The 19,578-nt window shown below is 42.6% G+C and overlaps 1 long non-coding RNA gene across 13 annotated transcripts in view; it reads right to left on the bottom strand.

Moving 5' to 3' along the window:
• LOC308193488 overlaps window positions 1-19,578 on the bottom strand; it is an 85,522-nt gene that overhangs the window by 47,143 nt on the left and 18,801 nt on the right. For 11 of the 13 annotated variants that reach the window (XR_013949670.1, XR_013949671.1, XR_013949672.1 and 8 more), the window contains exons 2-8: window positions 18,397-18,683; window positions 15,275-15,383; window positions 6,716-6,921; window positions 4,911-5,016; window positions 3,628-3,725; window positions 2,474-2,808; window positions 10-102 (exon numbers count right to left, since the gene is read on the bottom strand). This is a non-coding gene — a long non-coding RNA (uncharacterized lncRNA). Of the gene's footprint in view, window positions 1-9; window positions 103-1,514; window positions 1,644-2,473; window positions 2,809-3,627; window positions 3,726-4,910; window positions 5,017-6,715; window positions 6,922-15,274; window positions 15,384-18,396; window positions 18,684-19,578 lie in introns of all 13 variants that reach the window. The other 2 variants (XR_013949669.1, XR_013949681.1) reach the window with 2 other exon arrangements.

Genomic DNA, 19,578 nt, shown 5'->3' with positions numbered 1-19,578 from the left:
GCCACCTACCCCAGAAAATATGACTCGTTGACAATTTCTTACATAGAGGCAAGCTGCAGGAACAGGGATTTCAGCCTCTTAGCATCAACGCATTGAGTTGAGCTGAAAACAGAAAGAATATGCCAAATGTTTATTTTGAAAATGAAAACTGATCTGCTCACAGCCAGTTCTGCACTTTGCTTTTCTGTTGACACAAAAGGGTCAATATTTGCTATTCTCTGGCTCCTACGGGCTTGCCACCAATACATATTTGCATGGAGCTCAGCACTACCCAGGTTTCTTGACAGTAAGCCAGAAGGGCACAAATGTACTCAGAGGTTTTATAAATGACCAGGAAATCCCTCTCCAAAGTACTAATTCTCATAGACAAGTGTTTTGAAGTACTCACCTCATTTAGGTACAGTGTAAATATGACTTTCAAGAAAAAAAAAATGTCCTGTTTTAGCTGTAGATCAGCTTGAGTGTCAAAATGAACTTCTGAGAAGATCCTTCTGCATCACATTCTGCCAAGCAGTGCTGGTGTTGCGGGCCAGGATCAATTGAAGAAATGTGAATTGCATCTACCTCATTGAATCCTGTTATCATTATTACTTCCCAGCTCATTTTTCCTTCCCAGCACAAGGCTTTCTGAGCACAGGACTTCACTGAGCTCCTGGTAACTTGCCATGCACGTGCACAGAGCTAGCATTTATCAGGCTTTGTTAGAGGGACACCGAAGCTTCCGTGCTTGCAGTCCCTGTTCACACACGCTACCTTTGTGTGATGTTAATGTGTCATTGAGCAGTCCAGCTTCTTGAAAGCTGCACCAGCAGCCTCTTTGGTTCATTTTTTCCTTTTATGAAATATATATTTTTAAAATGTTGTATTATCACAGGTTCTTGTTGTTAGCAGCACATCTAATTCCACTGAGATCGCATTTGTTTTGGATGTGGCTGCCCATCAAGGAGTTTGCTAATTCTTTTATTTTCTTCTACTAGTATTAATGAGCTAATGGCTCACCTTCATGTTTTTGGTGTCTTTGCATTAGCATACTTTGGAATGAACTACACAGCTCCAAAAAAAAAAAAAAGTGCTAGAGACTTAAATTAGTCATAAAAGAGATTACACATTCAAAATAAAATTATTCTTTCATTTGTCTCCTTAGGAGTTTCTTTGACAAAATCTGAAGACACGGCAACGCCTCCCACTAACTTGTAACATGTTGACTTTCATTTTTAGGCACCAAATATTGGAGAATGAACACTCAAAACTACTGTCCTGCTGCTCAGCTTCCCTGTTCATCTCTACAGAAGAGTGAAGTGTGGGCAAGGACAATAATTATTAACATAGCTGATTTTATACAAGGACTAAGTAATTCTCATGCGAGTAAAACCTGACTCCAAAGAGGAACTATTCCCAACTTTTCATGCATACGTTAAATGAGGAATGAGCAACACAGGTAGGGAGAGAAAAGGGCTCTTCTCTTTGTCCCCAGTTCTACCCCTCATTAAAGCAGTATTGCTGAGGATGCTCACAGTGCAAGTCCCTGCCCACTCCAGCCCTTTGGGGATGCGCTGGCAGCCTCTGGGCTCCTCTCACTGGTGGAGGCTGGGACCACCGGCAGCATGGAGTGAGTCTGCAGCTCCGAGTTCAGCTTGGGGAAGCTGTCATAAACGTGGCAAAGAACAAGCTGGTTTTAGCCTGACAGGCATTAATAGAGCTTAAGGTATCCAGAACAACAGTTTTTTGTCTTTTTCAAGCAACAGAGTACCTAAGAAATATCAAAGTGCATCTCCAACCCACTGAGCAAGTCTACCTCAGTATATACCCTTCCAGCAAGAACTGGAAATTTCTTTTAGACTTTTACCCTTCACAGACTGCCGTGCTTTTAAGTTTCTCTTTTCATCACGAACTTGACTTTCTCATTAAGCCCTCGTATATTTGAAGTATTTGTCAGGGACACTGGGTGAAGTAATGCTGATGACTACATGTTCCCAGTAATCAATACCTAGCATGCATGTGATTTTAAAAAGAGAGAGAAAAAAAAAAGAGAGAGAAAGAGAGAAAGAAACACTAATATTATTAGGGCCATAAGTTTTGGGGGAATTTGCCCATGCTCTGTGGTAGGTTAAACAGTTTCAGGTTGAAGAACTTTAAGAAAGCAGTCTACATCCAGTCTGACATTTTTATGACATGTTTAACTGAGGAGCTTATAATTAACTTCCGAGGCACATTGTTCATTTCAGGAATGACTGGCCATCTCTCCCACCCATCCCTGCCTTTGCCCAGTTTACAGCCTGTGACTGGAAAAGCTGAAGTTATAACAAACCTTCTGCTGGAAAGGCAGAAGACTAAATTGGACTTAGGGGGTGAAATTTAATACAATACTGTTAACTCTGACAGTCATTTTGTAACACCAAAGCTGGAAAACAGTGCTCTCAGCTCTCTGATGTTCAGATTTCTCCCTCTGTAAAACGGGATTAATAGTACTTACCTATTCCACAGACATGTTGAGACAATTTGTCTACCACAATTTGAAGTCCTCATCTGAGAGATGCTTCAACAAAGCAGATTATTATTAAAATCACAGTCCTTTTGGAAAAGCAGTTAAAAATAATGCTTTGTATATTCAAGTGTATGCTGTAGTCTTTTTTTCCACTGCTGGTCTTCATTGTGTATTTCTTGTGTATTTTAAGAATGGCATGGCTGCAAACAACATCTGCCTGAGATGTTTTCTTTTATTCAAACAATACCAAAAAAACTGGGCAGATGAAATGGAGGGAACTCTTTGCCATCTCTTGGGTCTTTCCTTTCTCACCAGGTACAAGCCTAGAAAACAATAAAGTGGAGCACCATAAATGACAGAAATCTGCATGCCATTGTCTCATTTGATGCTTACTGCAGAGAACATGCATTTTACAGTTTTCAGTCATCTTCTCTGCATGAGTAATGATCCATTTTGTTGCTAAGGATCTCTACTGGTGGCAAATTAATATGTGTGGATTCATTAAGCATGTTTTCCCTTGAATGTGTGATTGTTTCGCTTCCCCCTCCTCAGAATACAAACAAATGCTGCTGTGCCTCACCGCAGTGTGAATCAGTAGGATCTTCCAGTTTTGCAGGCACAACCAGAAAACAAAAAATGACACATTTTTCACACAAGTTAAAAATATCTCAAAAACAAACCTCTTTGTCACACAGGGCTGGATTCTGATCTTAGAAAACGCATGAAATAGGATTAGATCCATGGAACAGAAGGAAATTATTCTGTACTTCCCCTAGAAGGATTTTGGTCCTCTGAAGATATTAAATATGTACAATCTTCCTCAGCTTCCATCTTCTCCCTGCACTGCCCCACCACCAGCCCGGGTCCCACCAGCTCCTGCTTCTTGCTTTTCCAAACCACATCTGGCATCTTTTCACCTCACTTTCCCTGGCCACACAAACACACTTATTTAGGGAGAGTCTTTACTTGATGTTATACAACTGCAAGTTGTCCGTCCTTCAAAGGAAATTATGTAGGTATATTTGAACAACAATTAAACAACATTTAATATTTGAAATGTCTTTCAAATAACCTTATGGTAAAAGCCAAAGAAACCGCTCCCAAGCAATTGCAAGTTCCTGTGTGGCTGACATGGACTTTACCTTTTCAAGTGGAAATGCACACCAGGACAATGAGCTGATAATGCACGGTCAAGCATAGTTTTGAATTTCCTCATAAATCTGGCATCATAAATTTGGTACTTGCACAAACAAAAAGGAAAAAAGAAAAAAGAATAAACATTCCTATAAATCTTGGAGTACTTAACCTGAAGATCAGAACAGTTCCTTGAGTAAATATGTAATTAGAAAGTGTTACAAAGTTCAGTTAATTTACTTCAGAGACAAGAGTAACTCCATTGGAGCCTTTCTGGTCCGTCAACTGCATAAATACCTACAATTAGATTCTTTTTTTTTTTTCTTTTTTTTTTTTTTTACCAGACAAGACATGCTATGAATCCACTGGAAAAGAGCAATCCCAGCCCTAGCCATATATTCATTTGATGCTTACGTAGCATTTCATTAATATTTTGAAATTATTGGATTTCAGATCTTTTTATGAACAAAAGACAAATGACATCTCCCCATCAGAACCAACCTGAGACATCAAGCTTCTTAAATTCCATTATTCCCCCATCCTCTGTTTCTTAGAATATCTGAGCAGCGACTGAACCAATACATTTAAAATTACTAGGGAAAAATGATTTCTCGGCTGTCACTTTGCCAAGTTCCACTGTGAAATGTGTTTTTATATCTCCATTATGAAACTCGGCAAGTAGGGAGCAAAGACCAAGCGGCACTGGGAGGGATACTGAGCTGCAGTCACAGCGCAGCAAAGCAGTCCACTGTGGATCATTCATCCGAGCCTGCACCCATGTGCGAGCTGAAATACCAGGTGAGGAGCACTGAGGAGGCTTTCGGGGCTGACCAGAGCATCCGTGTGCATCTGCCTGGGCTTTGCAGCTCCGGTGAACGCCTTGAACAGCAGCAATTGCAATTTTGTGATAGTGTTCAATGGCATAGCCATTTTCTTTCACGCTAAATATGATCTGAGGTAAGGTGCTGAAGAGTCGGCAACTATGACATTGAGTGAGTCTCAAATCATACACGTGGTTTTTACCAATGTCACTGTCACTTGCTTTTTCCTGATTCCACGTACACATTAGTAAAAAGTAAACCATTTTACTGCGAAAACCATCTTGACACTACTGGATCTCAGATCTTTTTATGGACATAAGACAAATGACGTCTCCCCATCAGTAGCCAGAAAGGCCACTGTTTGCCTCAACTCTGTTATTTTTAACTTTAAACTTCAAAAACCAGTTTGCTGTCTTTGAATCTGATTGACGCGTTACAATGAAATGCACAAGCAATTATGAAAAACTTACCGTTTCTTGCTATATATCATTGCTTCATTATTTCTAGCTGTTGAACTTGGATCGACTTGGTGGCAAGAACAGATTTTCCAACAGGTAATCAACTTCAAGAGAACGCCTGGAATAATTTTTGCTGGCTGTTACACTGAGAATGAGTCTCCTTCCATTAATTAATCACTTTGGGGGAAATGTTTCTTTCTGAATAAACTCATTATTTTTAAACACATGACATTTGGCTGTATAAATAAGCTCTAGAACTGTGATTTAAAACGTGTGCTTACTGTAGGCATAGTATGCCACGGATAGCAGAGCCTCCTCTGCATTTTCTGGAATGACTTCATCTTCTGATTACAAAGAAAAGGAGGCAGGGAAATGAACTGACTTGTGATTTCACCCACTTATTATCAGGATTTAATACTTGCATGACTTTTGAATCTGAAGATGCACATGAGGAAACATCAACTGTGTACCCAGAGAGACTGAAGCATACTCACAGAAAGCAAAAGCACATCTAAAGATGACAAAACCCAACCAAACCCAAACCAAGATGCAACAAATTAGTCTTTGCTAACACAGAGATACTCCCTCAGGCTCCACTGCACCAGTTCAGTGACAGTCATTCAAAGCTTGCTTCATTTTATGCTGGTTTTCACACGACGAGGCTTGGGCAGATGTTCTCTTCCAAATCTGGTTTTACCATCTGAGGATATTACTACCCACATTGCTAACGAAAGGTTACAATCTCCCAGCTAATTTTATCTCAAGTGTATTGAGATTTCTCATCAGCAGAGCTGGGTGGAAGTCTGCCTCCAATACAGAAGCTGAGTTAACTACACCAATTAACAAAAATAATAATAATCTCGCTAGTAAAATAAACGCAGAGTGCTCAGTAACAATTTCTGGCTGCAAGTCTAAAAAAGCCAAAGAAAACCATTTTCCTTACAATGAATTACTAGATGTGCAACTACCTGACCAGGGGAATAGAATTAGTCCTGGTACTCATTGCCACAAAATGCTGTGGTTTGCAAAAAGTTTACGTTGATTTCAAGAGATGAAATATGTTGATGGAGGGTAGGGCCATCGTTTGCTGGACATGGATGGTCTGGATGCTGAGGTTAAAGCCTCTGACAATCAGAAGGATGTATACCTTCTGTAAGAATTTGCTGCTAGCCATAGATACCTATAGGGCATCTGCCTGACCCAAAAGGGCTGTTTTTATCCTGACAGAGTTGCTCTGAATTAGTTTTTCAGAAGTACTTGTAAGTGAACAGTGGCTTCAAACTCAGTCTGGACCGCTTGGCTTTTGTCTTTTCTCTCCCTGCTTTTTCCTAGCCTTCGTACAAAGGAAGACTTCACACCACAACAGCCCCCAGCCGATCCAGGCTGAATTCATCGCAAAGTACTCTGCTCCTAAAACCCATCCCTGCCACTTCCACCAGAGGAGGCACGCCATCAGTGACAGAAGTACTAGCGTTTCACTGGAAGCATCAGAAGCCAGACAGATGCTTTCCATGCCTGGTATGCCAGCCCACACCAGGCAGTAGTGCACACAAGTGGCTACAAATCCAGCCCCTTTAGGGACAGGCAGAGCTCTTGACCCATTGGCCGCAAGGAGTCATGAAGATGTTAAAAAGAGAAAACCAAACCAAGATAAAAAATGTTAAAAAGAACACTCTTTGTTTCTTCAAGTATTGACATGATGCTCCAGAGTGTACAATTGGAGCAAAGACTCTGATAATGACGGTTTTTAGGGGTCCCAACTAAAAGCAGCGTTTTTCTAGCCACACCACTCAAGCATCTCTCTCACATGGTCTTACCCTGGGCCCAAGCCAGCAGCAACAAGGGAGCTGGAGCCGTCCTGCCTGGCAGCCCCGGCAGCCTGCGCCCTCGGCTCCCACAGGCCCTTTGAGCAACGCGTACAGGAAGGGAGCTGCAGCTGCAGCTTTGGCTGCACTTCACTCAGAAGGTATGCAGTCACGACTCCAAAACGCCCAGCGCTTTACTGACCTTATTAAAGCACTAGCTAAAACAGAAAAAAAAAAAAAAAAGGAAAAAAAGAAGAAACCAAAATTTGTTAAATTCATTTAAACTTTTTTTCAGTCATTTGGGAAGCTCCAGTCTGCATGATGACTACAAAAGCAATGCATCCGACAGACTTGCCACATAATTTGAATGTGTCTGCGCAAGATGAAAATTCAAACCTTCCCTACTTAAGCTATCAATCAAAGTGAAGCTAAAATTACAGCTTAACAAGCAGGTATACATGTTTTAGTTAGCAAATGAGGCAAGCAGGGCACAGTATTTTTAGATGCAGTTATGAGGAAAAGGGTGAAAAATAGAAGGAGGAAGGAAGGAAAAATTGTGTCTCTTAGTTTGGCTCAGGCTTCTGAAGTTTCAGCTAACACTGGCAATGTTTGGGTATGATGCTTCTCCTAATGGCATTCAAGAAGTCTCTCGGACCATTGGTGTGCATGTAATTATACTATAATTTTAAAAAATATATATGAGCTAGAAAAGAGTGACTAAAACCTCCCCAAAACTTACAAATTACTTATGAGCTGCTTTATTAGGTGAGCCCAGAGGGTCAGGATGATCATAAAACACTGCTTTTTCAAGCAGATGCTCACCAAAATCCAATGCACATCAACGTGCCTTCCAGCTGAACCCACAGAGAACTTTGGAATCGCTAAATCTGGATCAACATTGAGCTGCTTTTCTCTCTCAAACTATGGAAACGATTTGCCCAAACATAGCCATCATTCATCTCCCCTAATACCATACAATAACATGCCAGTCGCAGCGCTGCTGATCTGACTCTAGTCTGGGCCGCCGGACCCACAGCCAGCCAAGTTTCCATTCCCTGCATTGTATCAGCAAAACAGCTTCCCGTAACGCTGGGTGATGGAAGGAGACATCTAATTTATCTTGCAGGTGCGCTGAACTCGTTGCCGAGCACATTAATGAAAGTGACAAATAGGCTACGGCCTACCACAAAAGCTTTGTGGGTCTGGAACCACTTGCACGAGAGCTCACAGCAAAGCGCCTGTGCGCTCGCTGACAGAAGCCGCAGCTCCAGCAGAGGCATTGCTGCTGCTGCACATCTTTCCCCAAGGCTGCTTGACAAAAGTGTTCACCCCGACAGCTTTAACTCTGCCCATGACGTGACTACACGTACTTGTGCTCGTCCTACCTCTGCTGCGTACCTGTAGGCGCTGCCTACTTCTGCTCGAGAGCAGAACGGAGGAGGCATGTTTTGCTTTGCTGTCAGCACCTCAGTGAGTTTTTCAGGTACCCAGAAAGCAAGTAGGCCCTCATTCCCCAGGTCTCGTGCCCTTGTGTTCCTCCTTGTTCCCCTCTGGTTCCCAAGGTGAGGGCTGCGGTGGGTGCTCCCATGGGGTTCACGGCCCCTAGTCAGCTTTGGGGCAGCTTCAGGACCCTCGCCCTGCCTTGCCTTGTCCCAGCAGTACCTATACAGCTCCTGCTGCTCAGCTGTGGTCCTCTCAGCTGCCTCGCAAGGCTGAGTCACTGCCCTCTGAAGGCCCAGATCTTTCAGAGATAGAAGATACAACGTCTCGTCTTCAGGGTCATGAGCAGCATGGGAAGGATCAGCAGTCTTGGCTACAGCATTCCTGGAAACACTCATAAGCAGACTTTCCAGATATGTCCTGGATGTTAATTCGGGGCTTAACTCAGAAACAAAAGAATTTTCCCTAGCTTTATTACATGCAAACACGCAGAAACACAAGCGCAGTCACAATTGCATTAGGAATAAATGAGTACATCCTGGCACCCCTTGCAATGAAGAAAACCACAACGGTGGATGCCAGAACTCTGCCCTGTCCTCATCTTCTGGCACATTTTGCTCCTAGGTCCCAATCCTCTGCCTTGGCTAAAGCATATCCACCCATGGCAGCACTGAATTCAGGTCACAGAAGCTGGACATTTTTGCTAGAATTTGATTTAAACTAGAATTGTCCTGGTAAACTGCTTATCATAGATAACATAAGACTGTCTTCTCAAAAGGATGTTGCAAAAACCTGTTTGCAAAAGACAGAAAGTCAGCTGTGAAAAACTAGCTGTTTTTCATAGTAGAACAGTTTACTTGCTAATGCGTAGTGGAAATGGAAGAAAAAAACTCAAGGGTGCTGCTTGATTCATTTTCAAAATAATCAGCCAAAGTCTGTAGCAAAGGCTAGCTGGTTTCATGATATCAGAATCTGCTGAATGCTATTCTTGTTGGTTTGATGAATATGGGGAATGGGGTTCTCCGTTTCTTTTCACACCTCTTTCTCCAAAAGGAATCATTTCCCAAAAGGAATCATTTCATCCTAAATGGCAGCTAGTAACCCACTGAAGAGGGAAAACAGACCAGCTGGTAGCGAAGAGTCAACTTTCTGGCCCCAGCTGGGGACTGAAACAAGAAGCCTTTTTGTATTACTCTTTAGCCCATCCTGGGGTGTGACTCATTGGTGTCTTCATGCCTCATCGAGATGTTTTGGTCAGTCTTTTAATTTTAAGAACAGTCTGATCTATTTTTCCTTTTCTTTCGGGGTGCACGCTGCGTTTTCTTGCAGCTTCTACACTCTCCTGTCTGCTGGAGCTGCCTTGGGTTCAAGACTGCAATTAGGAGGAAGAAAGGTCGCCGAGCCAAACAGAAGACCTGTGGTGAGCTTTTGTCCTCCACCAGCAATCAGCTCAAAGTTAAAGCAGAAGTTGGAACCTCTGAGTTGCTGCAGTCCCGCAGGTGTGAGCAGGCTGAGCAGGGCACAAGGACCTCGCTCAGGAGGGCCTGGGCTTGTGCACTGAGCACAGGGCAGGGCCTGCACAGGATGGGAACACAGGGAGGCTGAATCTCTGCTCCGACAAGAAATTTTGCTGAAGTGCAGTGAGTGCAGGAGAGTCTGGGGACAGGCTAAGGCAGCTGTGCTTATTGATTTTGACAGGTTTTTCTTTTGCTCAGGAGATTTCAGCTGCAGCTGGCAAATCTCCTGGAAAAAAATAACTTGTCCAGTGGGTGCTAGTAAAAACAGGTCCTCTCCCCAACCAAAGCACCTCAGCAAGCAAACAGCACGGACGAGACAGGAAAGTCTGAGAATAAAGTCAGAGGTAGGAGCGCTGGGGAAGGGAAAAGTAGAACCTGAGAGCAGAGTAAACTACCTGAAATAAAGTCAAAGACATCCATTATGCAAGTCTTGACCTATCCAAACATCCCATTTTAAATCATCCTTTATTCTCTGAAACCTAGTGAGTTCATAGCCTGGATGACAACTCTGGTAGCAGTTCTCACAGCTTTACAAGCCTGGTTTCCTGGGTTGCTTTTCTCTGTGGGGGAACAAAGTGAGTGGAAGCAGCATCTGGGCAAGGAGAGGAATGAGGAGGGGAAAGTTAGGTGCAGATTTCTGATAGCTTGGAGAGAAGATGTGATGGTCAGACAAAAGAAAGGTTCAGTGTGGAAGAAAAGTGAAGGCAGAGCATGAGCAGGCTGTTGGCCACAAGAATACCACAAGGTGTACACACACAAGACTTACAGGTGTTGGTTGGGGCCCCGGCGGCTGAGAGCCATGCTGGTGAACATGTGTTTTGACCACAGTTTTGGAGGTGGATGAGCCCAGGACACACAAGAGCCAGAGGGAAGTGTTCCCCACTGAGGGCCTGCGCTGATGCAAAGACCAATGCGGAGGCTGCCTTGGGATTTTCTGGGTGAACTGAGCCCTCATGGTTGCAGGGAAATTCTGTAGCTATGTTGTTCCAACCGCAAACTTTAATATTAATTGTGTGTGTGCATTTCCTCTACCATGTTTATCAGCCCGGAAAATTAAGAGATGAGGAAAACAAGTAATGCCATGCCATGCTCCACTGGCTCTTCCCACTTAACATGGAGTGTCACCAAAGCCAGCTGCGATGAATTCAGAAAAGAAAATTTGGGCAGCTGCTATTTCCACTGCAACCAGGCTCATTTGTGCCCACTAAAAATACCACCTCTGATACCACAAGAGCAGTTTACTTGAACTCATCGGAGTCAGAAAGAGGTCTGTCCCCCAGGAAACAAGACTACCACAGAAGAGGTTGTTTGGAGATATTTTTTTTCTTTCTTTGCCTTTCTGCCCTAGCTGTATTTTTATGTGCACTCCAGAATAAGCACTGTTGTAACCAGTTTCTTTCATATCATGGACCCTGGTACTCAGCACTCCTGCTCTCTGCTCTCCTTTCATTGTATTCCTTTTGCCAAGCTGTAACCACTTTTTCTGAATCGACCTCGATGACTCTGTCCAGCCTAAAGATTTGTGAATATCTTGAGCAAAACTGTTGGTCTGTTTCCAAAGCAGAAGCTGTTGTTTGAGATTTTGCCCACAACATCCTTGCATGAGCAACCCTGAACCACATGCTCTGGAGCACAGACCTGATTTCTGTGTTACTGTGATGGCCTGTGTTACTGTGATGGCCTTTGTATTTAAAGACTAAAAATTCCCACAGAAATTTCCCCTAAATGTGAGTATTTGGGAGGGGGGGAAGAAAAAGAAACCACACAGCCAAAACCCGCCTCTAATAGTTCGCACACATTCAATAGAAGCTTCTAGCACAAATCCATCTCCCCAGACTTCATCTGCATTCAGCAAGTTCCCACTTCCTCTGATACTCCGGTGAAAAAAACAGAGAAGATTGTGAGAGGTCTGCGGCCAACGGGCAGAGAGAAGGAAAGAAAAGACACCCTAGGAAGCAAGGATAACCTCTTGATTCTACCAACACACACTGCAGAAATGCACTAGGCATACACCAGCTTTTACAAGCACACATAAACGCTGTTAATTACTTCATACTGTAATTGTGACACGGGTTGTAACTCTGACCAGTTCCACACTGTACATCCAGCAGTACAGGAGTTAAACAGACAGGGACTGAGAACAGGGATCAATTGTTGCAATGCAAGACAACAGGATACAGAGGGGTATTTGTGTGCCCGCGATCTGGACTTGGAAAGGGTATAGGGAAGAAAACAAAAGAAATCATAATGAATTGTGGTACTTCAGGCTTTTCAAATGTGGTGCAAACATTAACTGACAGGATTATCTTGAAGGCAAATTCCAGACAACAGTGTAGGTAAAGAAATGAGCTCAGAGAAATATGCAGCCGGGAAAAGGAGAAAGGAATTTGCTCTGGAAAGAGACTGTTGGCCATGAAGGGTAAACCAGCCCTGGCACATGCCTTAAAACAGATACTTCTGGGGATCTGTGGAGGAGTTCAGCACACAGATGGGAGCTTACGGGAGCAATAGGTCAGGCTCCTTTGCCAGCCACTAGGACAAGGAGGTTTTGGCATCATTAATACCGGATTAACATATTTATTCACAAACACACACAGCTGCAAAGGAAAGTTCTGACCCTGGGGTGCTGATGCATCACTGTCCTCAGCTCCCCTTCACCAGTGGGCTCCTGGTGCTTCTTCCCACAGTAAGTCTCTTTCTCCTCCCCTACCTCTGAACTAGCAATTTCCTAACTATTAGATTAACAGCACTTCAACGGAGTGTGAACAATGGGTTTGCACACTACATCGTCCAAAGAGGCACGTGCAAGTCAGAAGAAAGAAGGAACAATACTCACGGCCTGATAGTCTCAACACCAACAGGAAGGTTAGAGTCACCTGTTAAAACAATATATTTGGAGCTGCACTCAGTAAGAATTTCTACTTTGGTTTACTCTTGCTACTTCTATAGTTTCACAGGTAAAAGCCCACTTTATGTAGAGGTATCTGCAAGAAGTACTTTGCTTTCATGCCCATTTTGTAATGGCTATGAAAGAAGGCAGGGTGACAGAGAACAGTTCGGTAGGAACTGGGGGTTTATATGGAGCATAATAGAGAGAGCTGTGCAGTAACCGATCTGTCAGCTTGACAGCTGTCCTGGAAAAGTAGAATGGGGGAAAGATTTATTTCAGGTTGGCCTAAACTTATTTTCAGTTTTTCCTGCCAAAAGGAAAAAAATCAAAAATTCTGAAAAACATGAGAAATTCAGTCAGGAATAGAAGCCTGGAGCTGTGCTCCAAACTGTGACTGCTGAGCAGAGCTGCCACGCTGTCAGCTTTTGGCTTCTTGCCTAATGGTCATAAGAAAGAATTTATATGGAAAACCGTCGCTAATACAAATCATATTTTAAACATTTGATCAGCAATTAAATTTTGACTTCTCAAGAACTGACAACTAATTCACGCTCTGTACCAACAAACTTGGTGTTATTAAAAACATTCCAGGCCAACAATACCAATAATGTCACCAGCATGGTTTCTGTCGTGCCAAGAGCTATATTAAAAAGAAACCCATGCATAGAAAGGAACAAGAAACATATGTAGGTGATTTAGACACACACAATTGTTTGGGGGAGGTTTGTTTTCTTTTGTGATGTCTTCAATTATGAGTCCATGGGAAATCAGTGCAAGTATCGAAATTATCATAATGAAACATTTAACTTCCTAGCTGGTCCATGCAGCAATCATGACAGCAAGATGCTGCCACATCCAACCTCTGTGAAGAAACCAAGTAGTAAGCAGTCATGGCATAGCTCATCAGGCTGCAGCCTTTTCCTCTGAGGCTAAATCCTGGTAGAGACAAGTGACTTGGCTGTTATAATCACTTAGATGAAAGAACTGAAGATTAAAATGAGATACGATTTTGCTTTACTAATTGCAGTGATTTGTCCTTCTACTGGACTTCTCACTTGAAGATCAAATCTGCATTAAAAGCATTAGTGAATGAAGTCCCAGAACACTGCTGTGTGACAGACATAACAATCCTTCTCACTTCTGAAGTTGGGACACACAAAGAAGAAAAAACAAGCTCTACAATTAATTTGTTTCAACTTCTGCGGCTGATGGGCTACTTCCAAGGGCTTCAACAGAAGATAAGCACGTTGTGTGATTTTGGACAATTTTGTGAGTAAACGAGATGCAAACCTTTGTGCTGTGGCGAGAAGGCCTGGCTTTGGTGTACCTCATTCTGTCAAGAGTGTGGGGCAACGCAGCAGAGATGCTGGGAGCCCAGGCTCTGCTCATGAGGAAGCTGCAGGCCACCATGAGGCCTCCCCTCAGTCTATTCTCTGGGCTAAACAATCCAAGTGACTTCATCCACTCTTCATACTTCTTGCCCTCCAGACCCTTCACCGTCTTCATAGCCCTCTTTTGGATGCTAACAGTTTTATGTCCTTCTTATATTGTGGCACCATAACTCTACACAGTACTCGAGGTGAGGCCTCAACCGTGCTTCACCTCAGCAGCAAGGGTGGAGAGGCACTTCATGAGAGGAGGGCTCTGCCTGTGGCCCTGGGGACACAGGAGGCAGCACAGGACTGAAGACAGTAGGAGGTGTCAAGGAACCTACTAAATGCTTAAGAAAGTAAATGTAAACAACAAAGAGCAGAGGCTTTATAAAGAGACACGTAATGGGACAGATCTGCCGATTTTGAGAATAGTGGCAAATAAACCCTGGAAAGGATGACGATAGGTGTTAAAGAATAATCTGCAATCTATCCCTCTTCACGTCCGCTGGACATAGTCTAAAGCTCAAGATTTAAGCACTTGCTTAATGTTAAGATCATGAATAAGTTAACTTAGCAGAGATGCAAAAGCAGCACACAGCAAATCAAACGAATAATGCATATTGTATACAGGTGACCATGGGTAAGACTCAAAGGAAATAAAACCACTTATGTTGAGTGGAGGGAAGCAAAGTCTCAGGTGCTGCTGGGGAGGTACAAGGGGAAGGGCACAGAAATCAGAGCAACACATGCCAACACAGAGGGCAATTATTATAAGGGTTGGAAAAATAAAGTACAGGATACTTGTTCCATTACCCTTCCCCTGTGCTTCCTGCTGCCACTGATGATGCTGATGGCACACTTCATAGCTAACTGTATGCTTCTGCTGAGCTGCAGGGCCTGAACTGCCATCTGAAAAGTTTCCAGCAGAATATGAAGATGCTGGAGGACATCTCTTAATAAATAAATAATTCATTAACTTTGACTAATGCAACCAGATAGGTGGTGCAGCAAGCACTTTGTTTGCAATTAATATGACATGGCACCTGTTTAAATGACTTACATCAGGATTCACATCCCCATATATTGCTAAACCAATTGCACTCTACCGTAACTCTTAGGGCCAAATTTTACACACCACATAAACTGAAGAGCAGGGAAAAAAATCTGCGTTGTTCCCATAAGCAATTGCAAATTTGTATTAACTCCAAAGATGTACCTGTTTGTGGCTGGAGGGGCACAGCCTGAAGCCCAGGTTACAAAATGGGGCTTTCAGTAACCAGCAGCACTGAGAATGTGCATATGCTGCTTTCACATAGTAAGAAAAAGAATTTTTGTGAATGTTGACACTTACTGTTATTTTGATCTCTTTAGATCCTTCTTGTTCCTGAGCTGACCTGTTCACTCAGGATTCACCTGTTGACCAGTTAAGCAAAAGCAGGAGAGCAAACCATGGTCCTTCTCTGCAAAAAGAGAAAATAAACTCTCAATTTGTCTGATGCAACAGAAGTAGTGGGATTCAGTGCATAGGTATGCTGCTAATACCCCATACCCAACCATTGCTGAAATTTCTGCAGCTGAAGTATGTCATTCACATTTTTAAAAAGAGGAGGAGAGCATATTTTTATCATTTCCAGTATCCACTTAAATACACAGCACACAAACTTCACAAACAACAACTTTATAGTTCTTTCCCGTCTATCACTTGCTCATCTAGAATGAAAAATATCTTTCTCATGTACATCTCTATGTCTGTTCTCCTTTTGCACTTCACAAGAACAAAAAAGATCTGTCCAGTTTGCTGTGCATCGTGTATGACAGGTGTTTGAAGGGAAAGCCAAAATGATCTCATATGCGCCTGTTCTTCCAAGAGCACCTATACTGTGTCAACCTCAGGTGGTGGTGAGTTATGTTCTGCCAAGCCACAGACGGACAGAGCACACCTGCAGTCTTCAATGGTTTTACTTCTTGAATATCTTAGGACAACTTTGGTTCACCCATGCCTGGTGCTTATGTCTAGGAAAATGGCCCCAAGCATGGTGACACACATCAGCTCACCAGCCTTGCCTCTTCACCCCAGACAAACAAGGTACCAAGCCAGAGGTTAGAAACATTTGGTCCCCAGGGTCTACGTTATTCAGGTAGACCTTCTGAAATGCCAGAGCTGTAAAGCAAAGCCATAATGGACTAAGGGAGCTGCTTCATCAGTTTAATAGCAGGGACCATGGGCTTTGCTTTCACATCAGTAAGAAGTGATGAGCCCTCAGGATCTTAAGCAAATGCCTATCAACCATCTTGGCAGGTAGCAACTGATTAGTGCCAATCTAAAAGCAGCTTGTGCAATACTATATCTCACAGCTATATTCACTCTGGACTTCTGATGTATTTTATTAAGTATTCCTTAGAGTCTCTTACAATTTTCCTGCATGAGCTGTAAGGCCACAGTAAAAACTAATATTCAGAATCCTAATGAGTTTCCTTTCCACATTTTTACTTTAATGGTGAGTTTGAAAAGGTCAAGGCAAGGTAGGATTTTAGGAAATAATTGTTTAAAGTAATCTCTGGGTTATTGTGTTTCATTTGTATAAGATGATTATGCAAGATGCTAGATTTTTATTTGATCTCCAAATCAATATTTTCATCTGATTATCTTCCATTCAGCTGCTATGCATGTTATATATACACTTTATTCCAACAAATATTCTTCCATCATTGTGAGACCATTTTAAGGTCACTTTTATTGATGTTCAAAGCTGAAGCCTGTAAATCGATGTCCCAGAAAAAGATCCAAATCACATTCTCTGTCACAGGATGTCAATTACTTTAGGTCTTCAAATACTCAATATTTGTGCTAGGATTTTGAATACATACTTGAATATAGGGTTCACTGCACAATACATTTCACTGACTTTGTGAGCAGTTACTCCTAAAGCCAGGCAGAAAGCTGACTGCAGTATCTAAGCTCTGTTTCACAGAAATGTAAAGCCCCTTTTTACTCTTGGATTTGAATGGATGAATTCTACCTCTAGCACAGCCTGGCATATCTTTGGGTGTCCCCAGATTAAGGGGGTTTGTTCTGTACTAAAAATGATACAGCCTACTTTTCTCCTCAGGACTCATCACTGCAGTATTGGACAGACTATTTACTTTGATGATTTTCTTTCACAAAGTTCCCAGGCAGTGGAAAGCAAAACAACAGAAGCAAGCCAACGAAAGCATAACTCCATTCATCTTTAGCCAAATAGCCGCTAGACCCAAACTACTAAGGAATGCCCAGTCAGTGATCCCCTGGTACTGCAGAAAGGAAGTCGTTAAATGAGGGTCATTAAGAGGATCAAAAACAGCATACGGAGAAGGGAATGGAGTTAGTCATCATTTTATCAAAATGTTCTTATGCTTGTCTCTAGAGCTTCTAAGAGATACCTATCTCGCTGCTACTGAAGACAATACAGAAGATGCCATTATGAAAAATTTTATAAGAAGAAACCTGAAAAATCTCTTCTCATCGCTTGTCAGGGGCAGGAAATGTCTGAACTCCAGTAAAATCCATAAGAAAGAAGCATTTGTGTATTACATCAGATCCATCAACTGTATATTGCTCTAGTCAGGATAGCCTGCTGTTGCCTCTAATCTGTCACTATGTTCAATTTATCCAGCAAGGGGTCACTTTGGCTCATTTCCCTTGGTTTTAATCATCTTTGCTTTAGTTTCATCAAATACAGAAAGTGATAGGTACATAGATACTGAGCAACATGACTGACCTGTAACTCCAAAAGACTCAGGCCTTCTGATAATGCTCTTTTTATTTAGTTTCGCTCATTTAAAGATGCAGCCACCTGAGAAGAAGCCCCTGAATTTCATATTGTGTGTCCTTGGAGATGGACCTTTGCTGTTATACAGTCCTAAGTAGGAATCCATACAAAGCACTGCTACAAGAAACACAGTTTTCCCCCAGTACCTGCAAGACCTCGCCAGATTGGTGACCCCAGCTGGCTGCATCACCAGGCTTGGAAGGGGAAGCTGATTCTCAGGCCTGGGACAACGTCGCCTGGTGAAGACACCTCCTTATGACCCTGAGGCCAGGCACAATACCAGGTGTCCAATGGGAAGTCCATGTCTCATGATGAGGTTCTCCTAGTTCACTGCCTGTAAGGTCCTCTATTGAGGGAACTGTATTAAAAGACTCTCTTTTCTTTGTCCCTGCCATGGGGATAGATTTTAGAACCACTTTGGGCCAAATTTCAGAAAATAAGTCCTATAATGGCACCAGCTACTTAAGCTGGGAAAAAAAGTCCCTGTGGTTATACACAGCTTCCTGAACTCCCCTGGACTGTGGCTGGGAGGAATTGCACAGATGCTCATTTGTTGCTAAGTGTCATCTCCTCACCTGCAATTATAAGCCATTTTTAGAAGTTTTCTTTACAAAGACAAATAAGGAACTCAAAAAATAAAAAATAAAAAAATCACTCCACTTACCTGTGCTGTTTAGAGCTTCCCTAAATCTGTCCACCCTTGTGGGGGAGGTAAGCCATGAGATACTTTGGCACACACTCAGAGATTTCGTAAGGTGAGAATGTGGATAAGAACAGTAAGTGCCATTTCTCAAGTAGTTCCAAGCAAGACCAGACACTTTGCTGCTGCAAACTGAGGTAGAGCCAGCGATTTCAGTCAGTAGCACTCAGCCAATGGACACGGGGTAAATGTGTTGCCACTGGTGTCCAGTCCATGAGTCATCTGCTACTATCCCTCAGGCCTGCATTGAGCTGAAAATAGATATAACAATATGGAGGAAGCAATATAGGAAGAGAGGCAGAAAAATATGACACGTAATTGCTTGCATTATATTGCATACATTCATGCTGACTTCCAGGTCACTTAGTGAAGTGTTGGCTGGGTAGGTCTCTGGCCCCAGCAATAGTCCTCCCTCAATATTAAGCACAATGCTGAGCCCATTACACCATAGAGTCTTGCATATATATTTAATCTACTACCTCATCCCAGGTCAAAGCGACCTGTAACAGACATTAAAAATAATTCTACGATTAAAGCATATATGCTGCTCCATAGCCTGCCTCCCAGTGCATGCACTAGCCCTTCTGTCAGCCGTAAGCTCGGTTCCCAGCCCTTACTCATGAGTCCCATGTGTCTACATTTTTCAGCATACCGTGCACATTAATTTTACAAGATCGCTGCATAGGTCTGAAAGTCAGTCTATGTTGAATCACTTACATTAACAGGTCCAACAGCACATGCAGCTCAACTTTCTTGTAAGCTTGCAAATGTGTTTCTGTGTCTGTTTGCCCTTTTACCCTCTTCATTTTGCTAGTTATGTGCAATTAAATTAACGAGTGAGACCTCCTGAGTCCCAATGCTGCAATTTTGACTGAAGAGCCAGGCTACACTGACTTCATCGGCTTGCTCTGTTGTCTGGCCTTGAAGGTCTGCTCATCTGCTCCAGGAATCTGGTCCACAATCCTGATGCTTTGCTCCTTACCATGTTAACTTATATGATCCATAAAATCACAAATGTGAATGAAAAAAAGTTGTTTTAAGAACTTTGAAGTAGCTGAAATATATATTTACAAGCAGCAAACAGTTTTTGCAGGAAGAAAAAAAAAAAGAAAATTGCACAGACATTTGGCAATCTTCTGTCAAGTA

The sequence above is a fragment of the Anser brachyrhynchus genome, assembly GCF_964034855.1.
Source record: "Anser brachyrhynchus genome assembly, chromosome: 3".
NCBI lineage: Eukaryota > Metazoa > Chordata > Aves > Anseriformes > Anatidae > Anser > Anser brachyrhynchus.
This window is presented reverse-complemented; position numbering and strand designations above follow the sequence as displayed.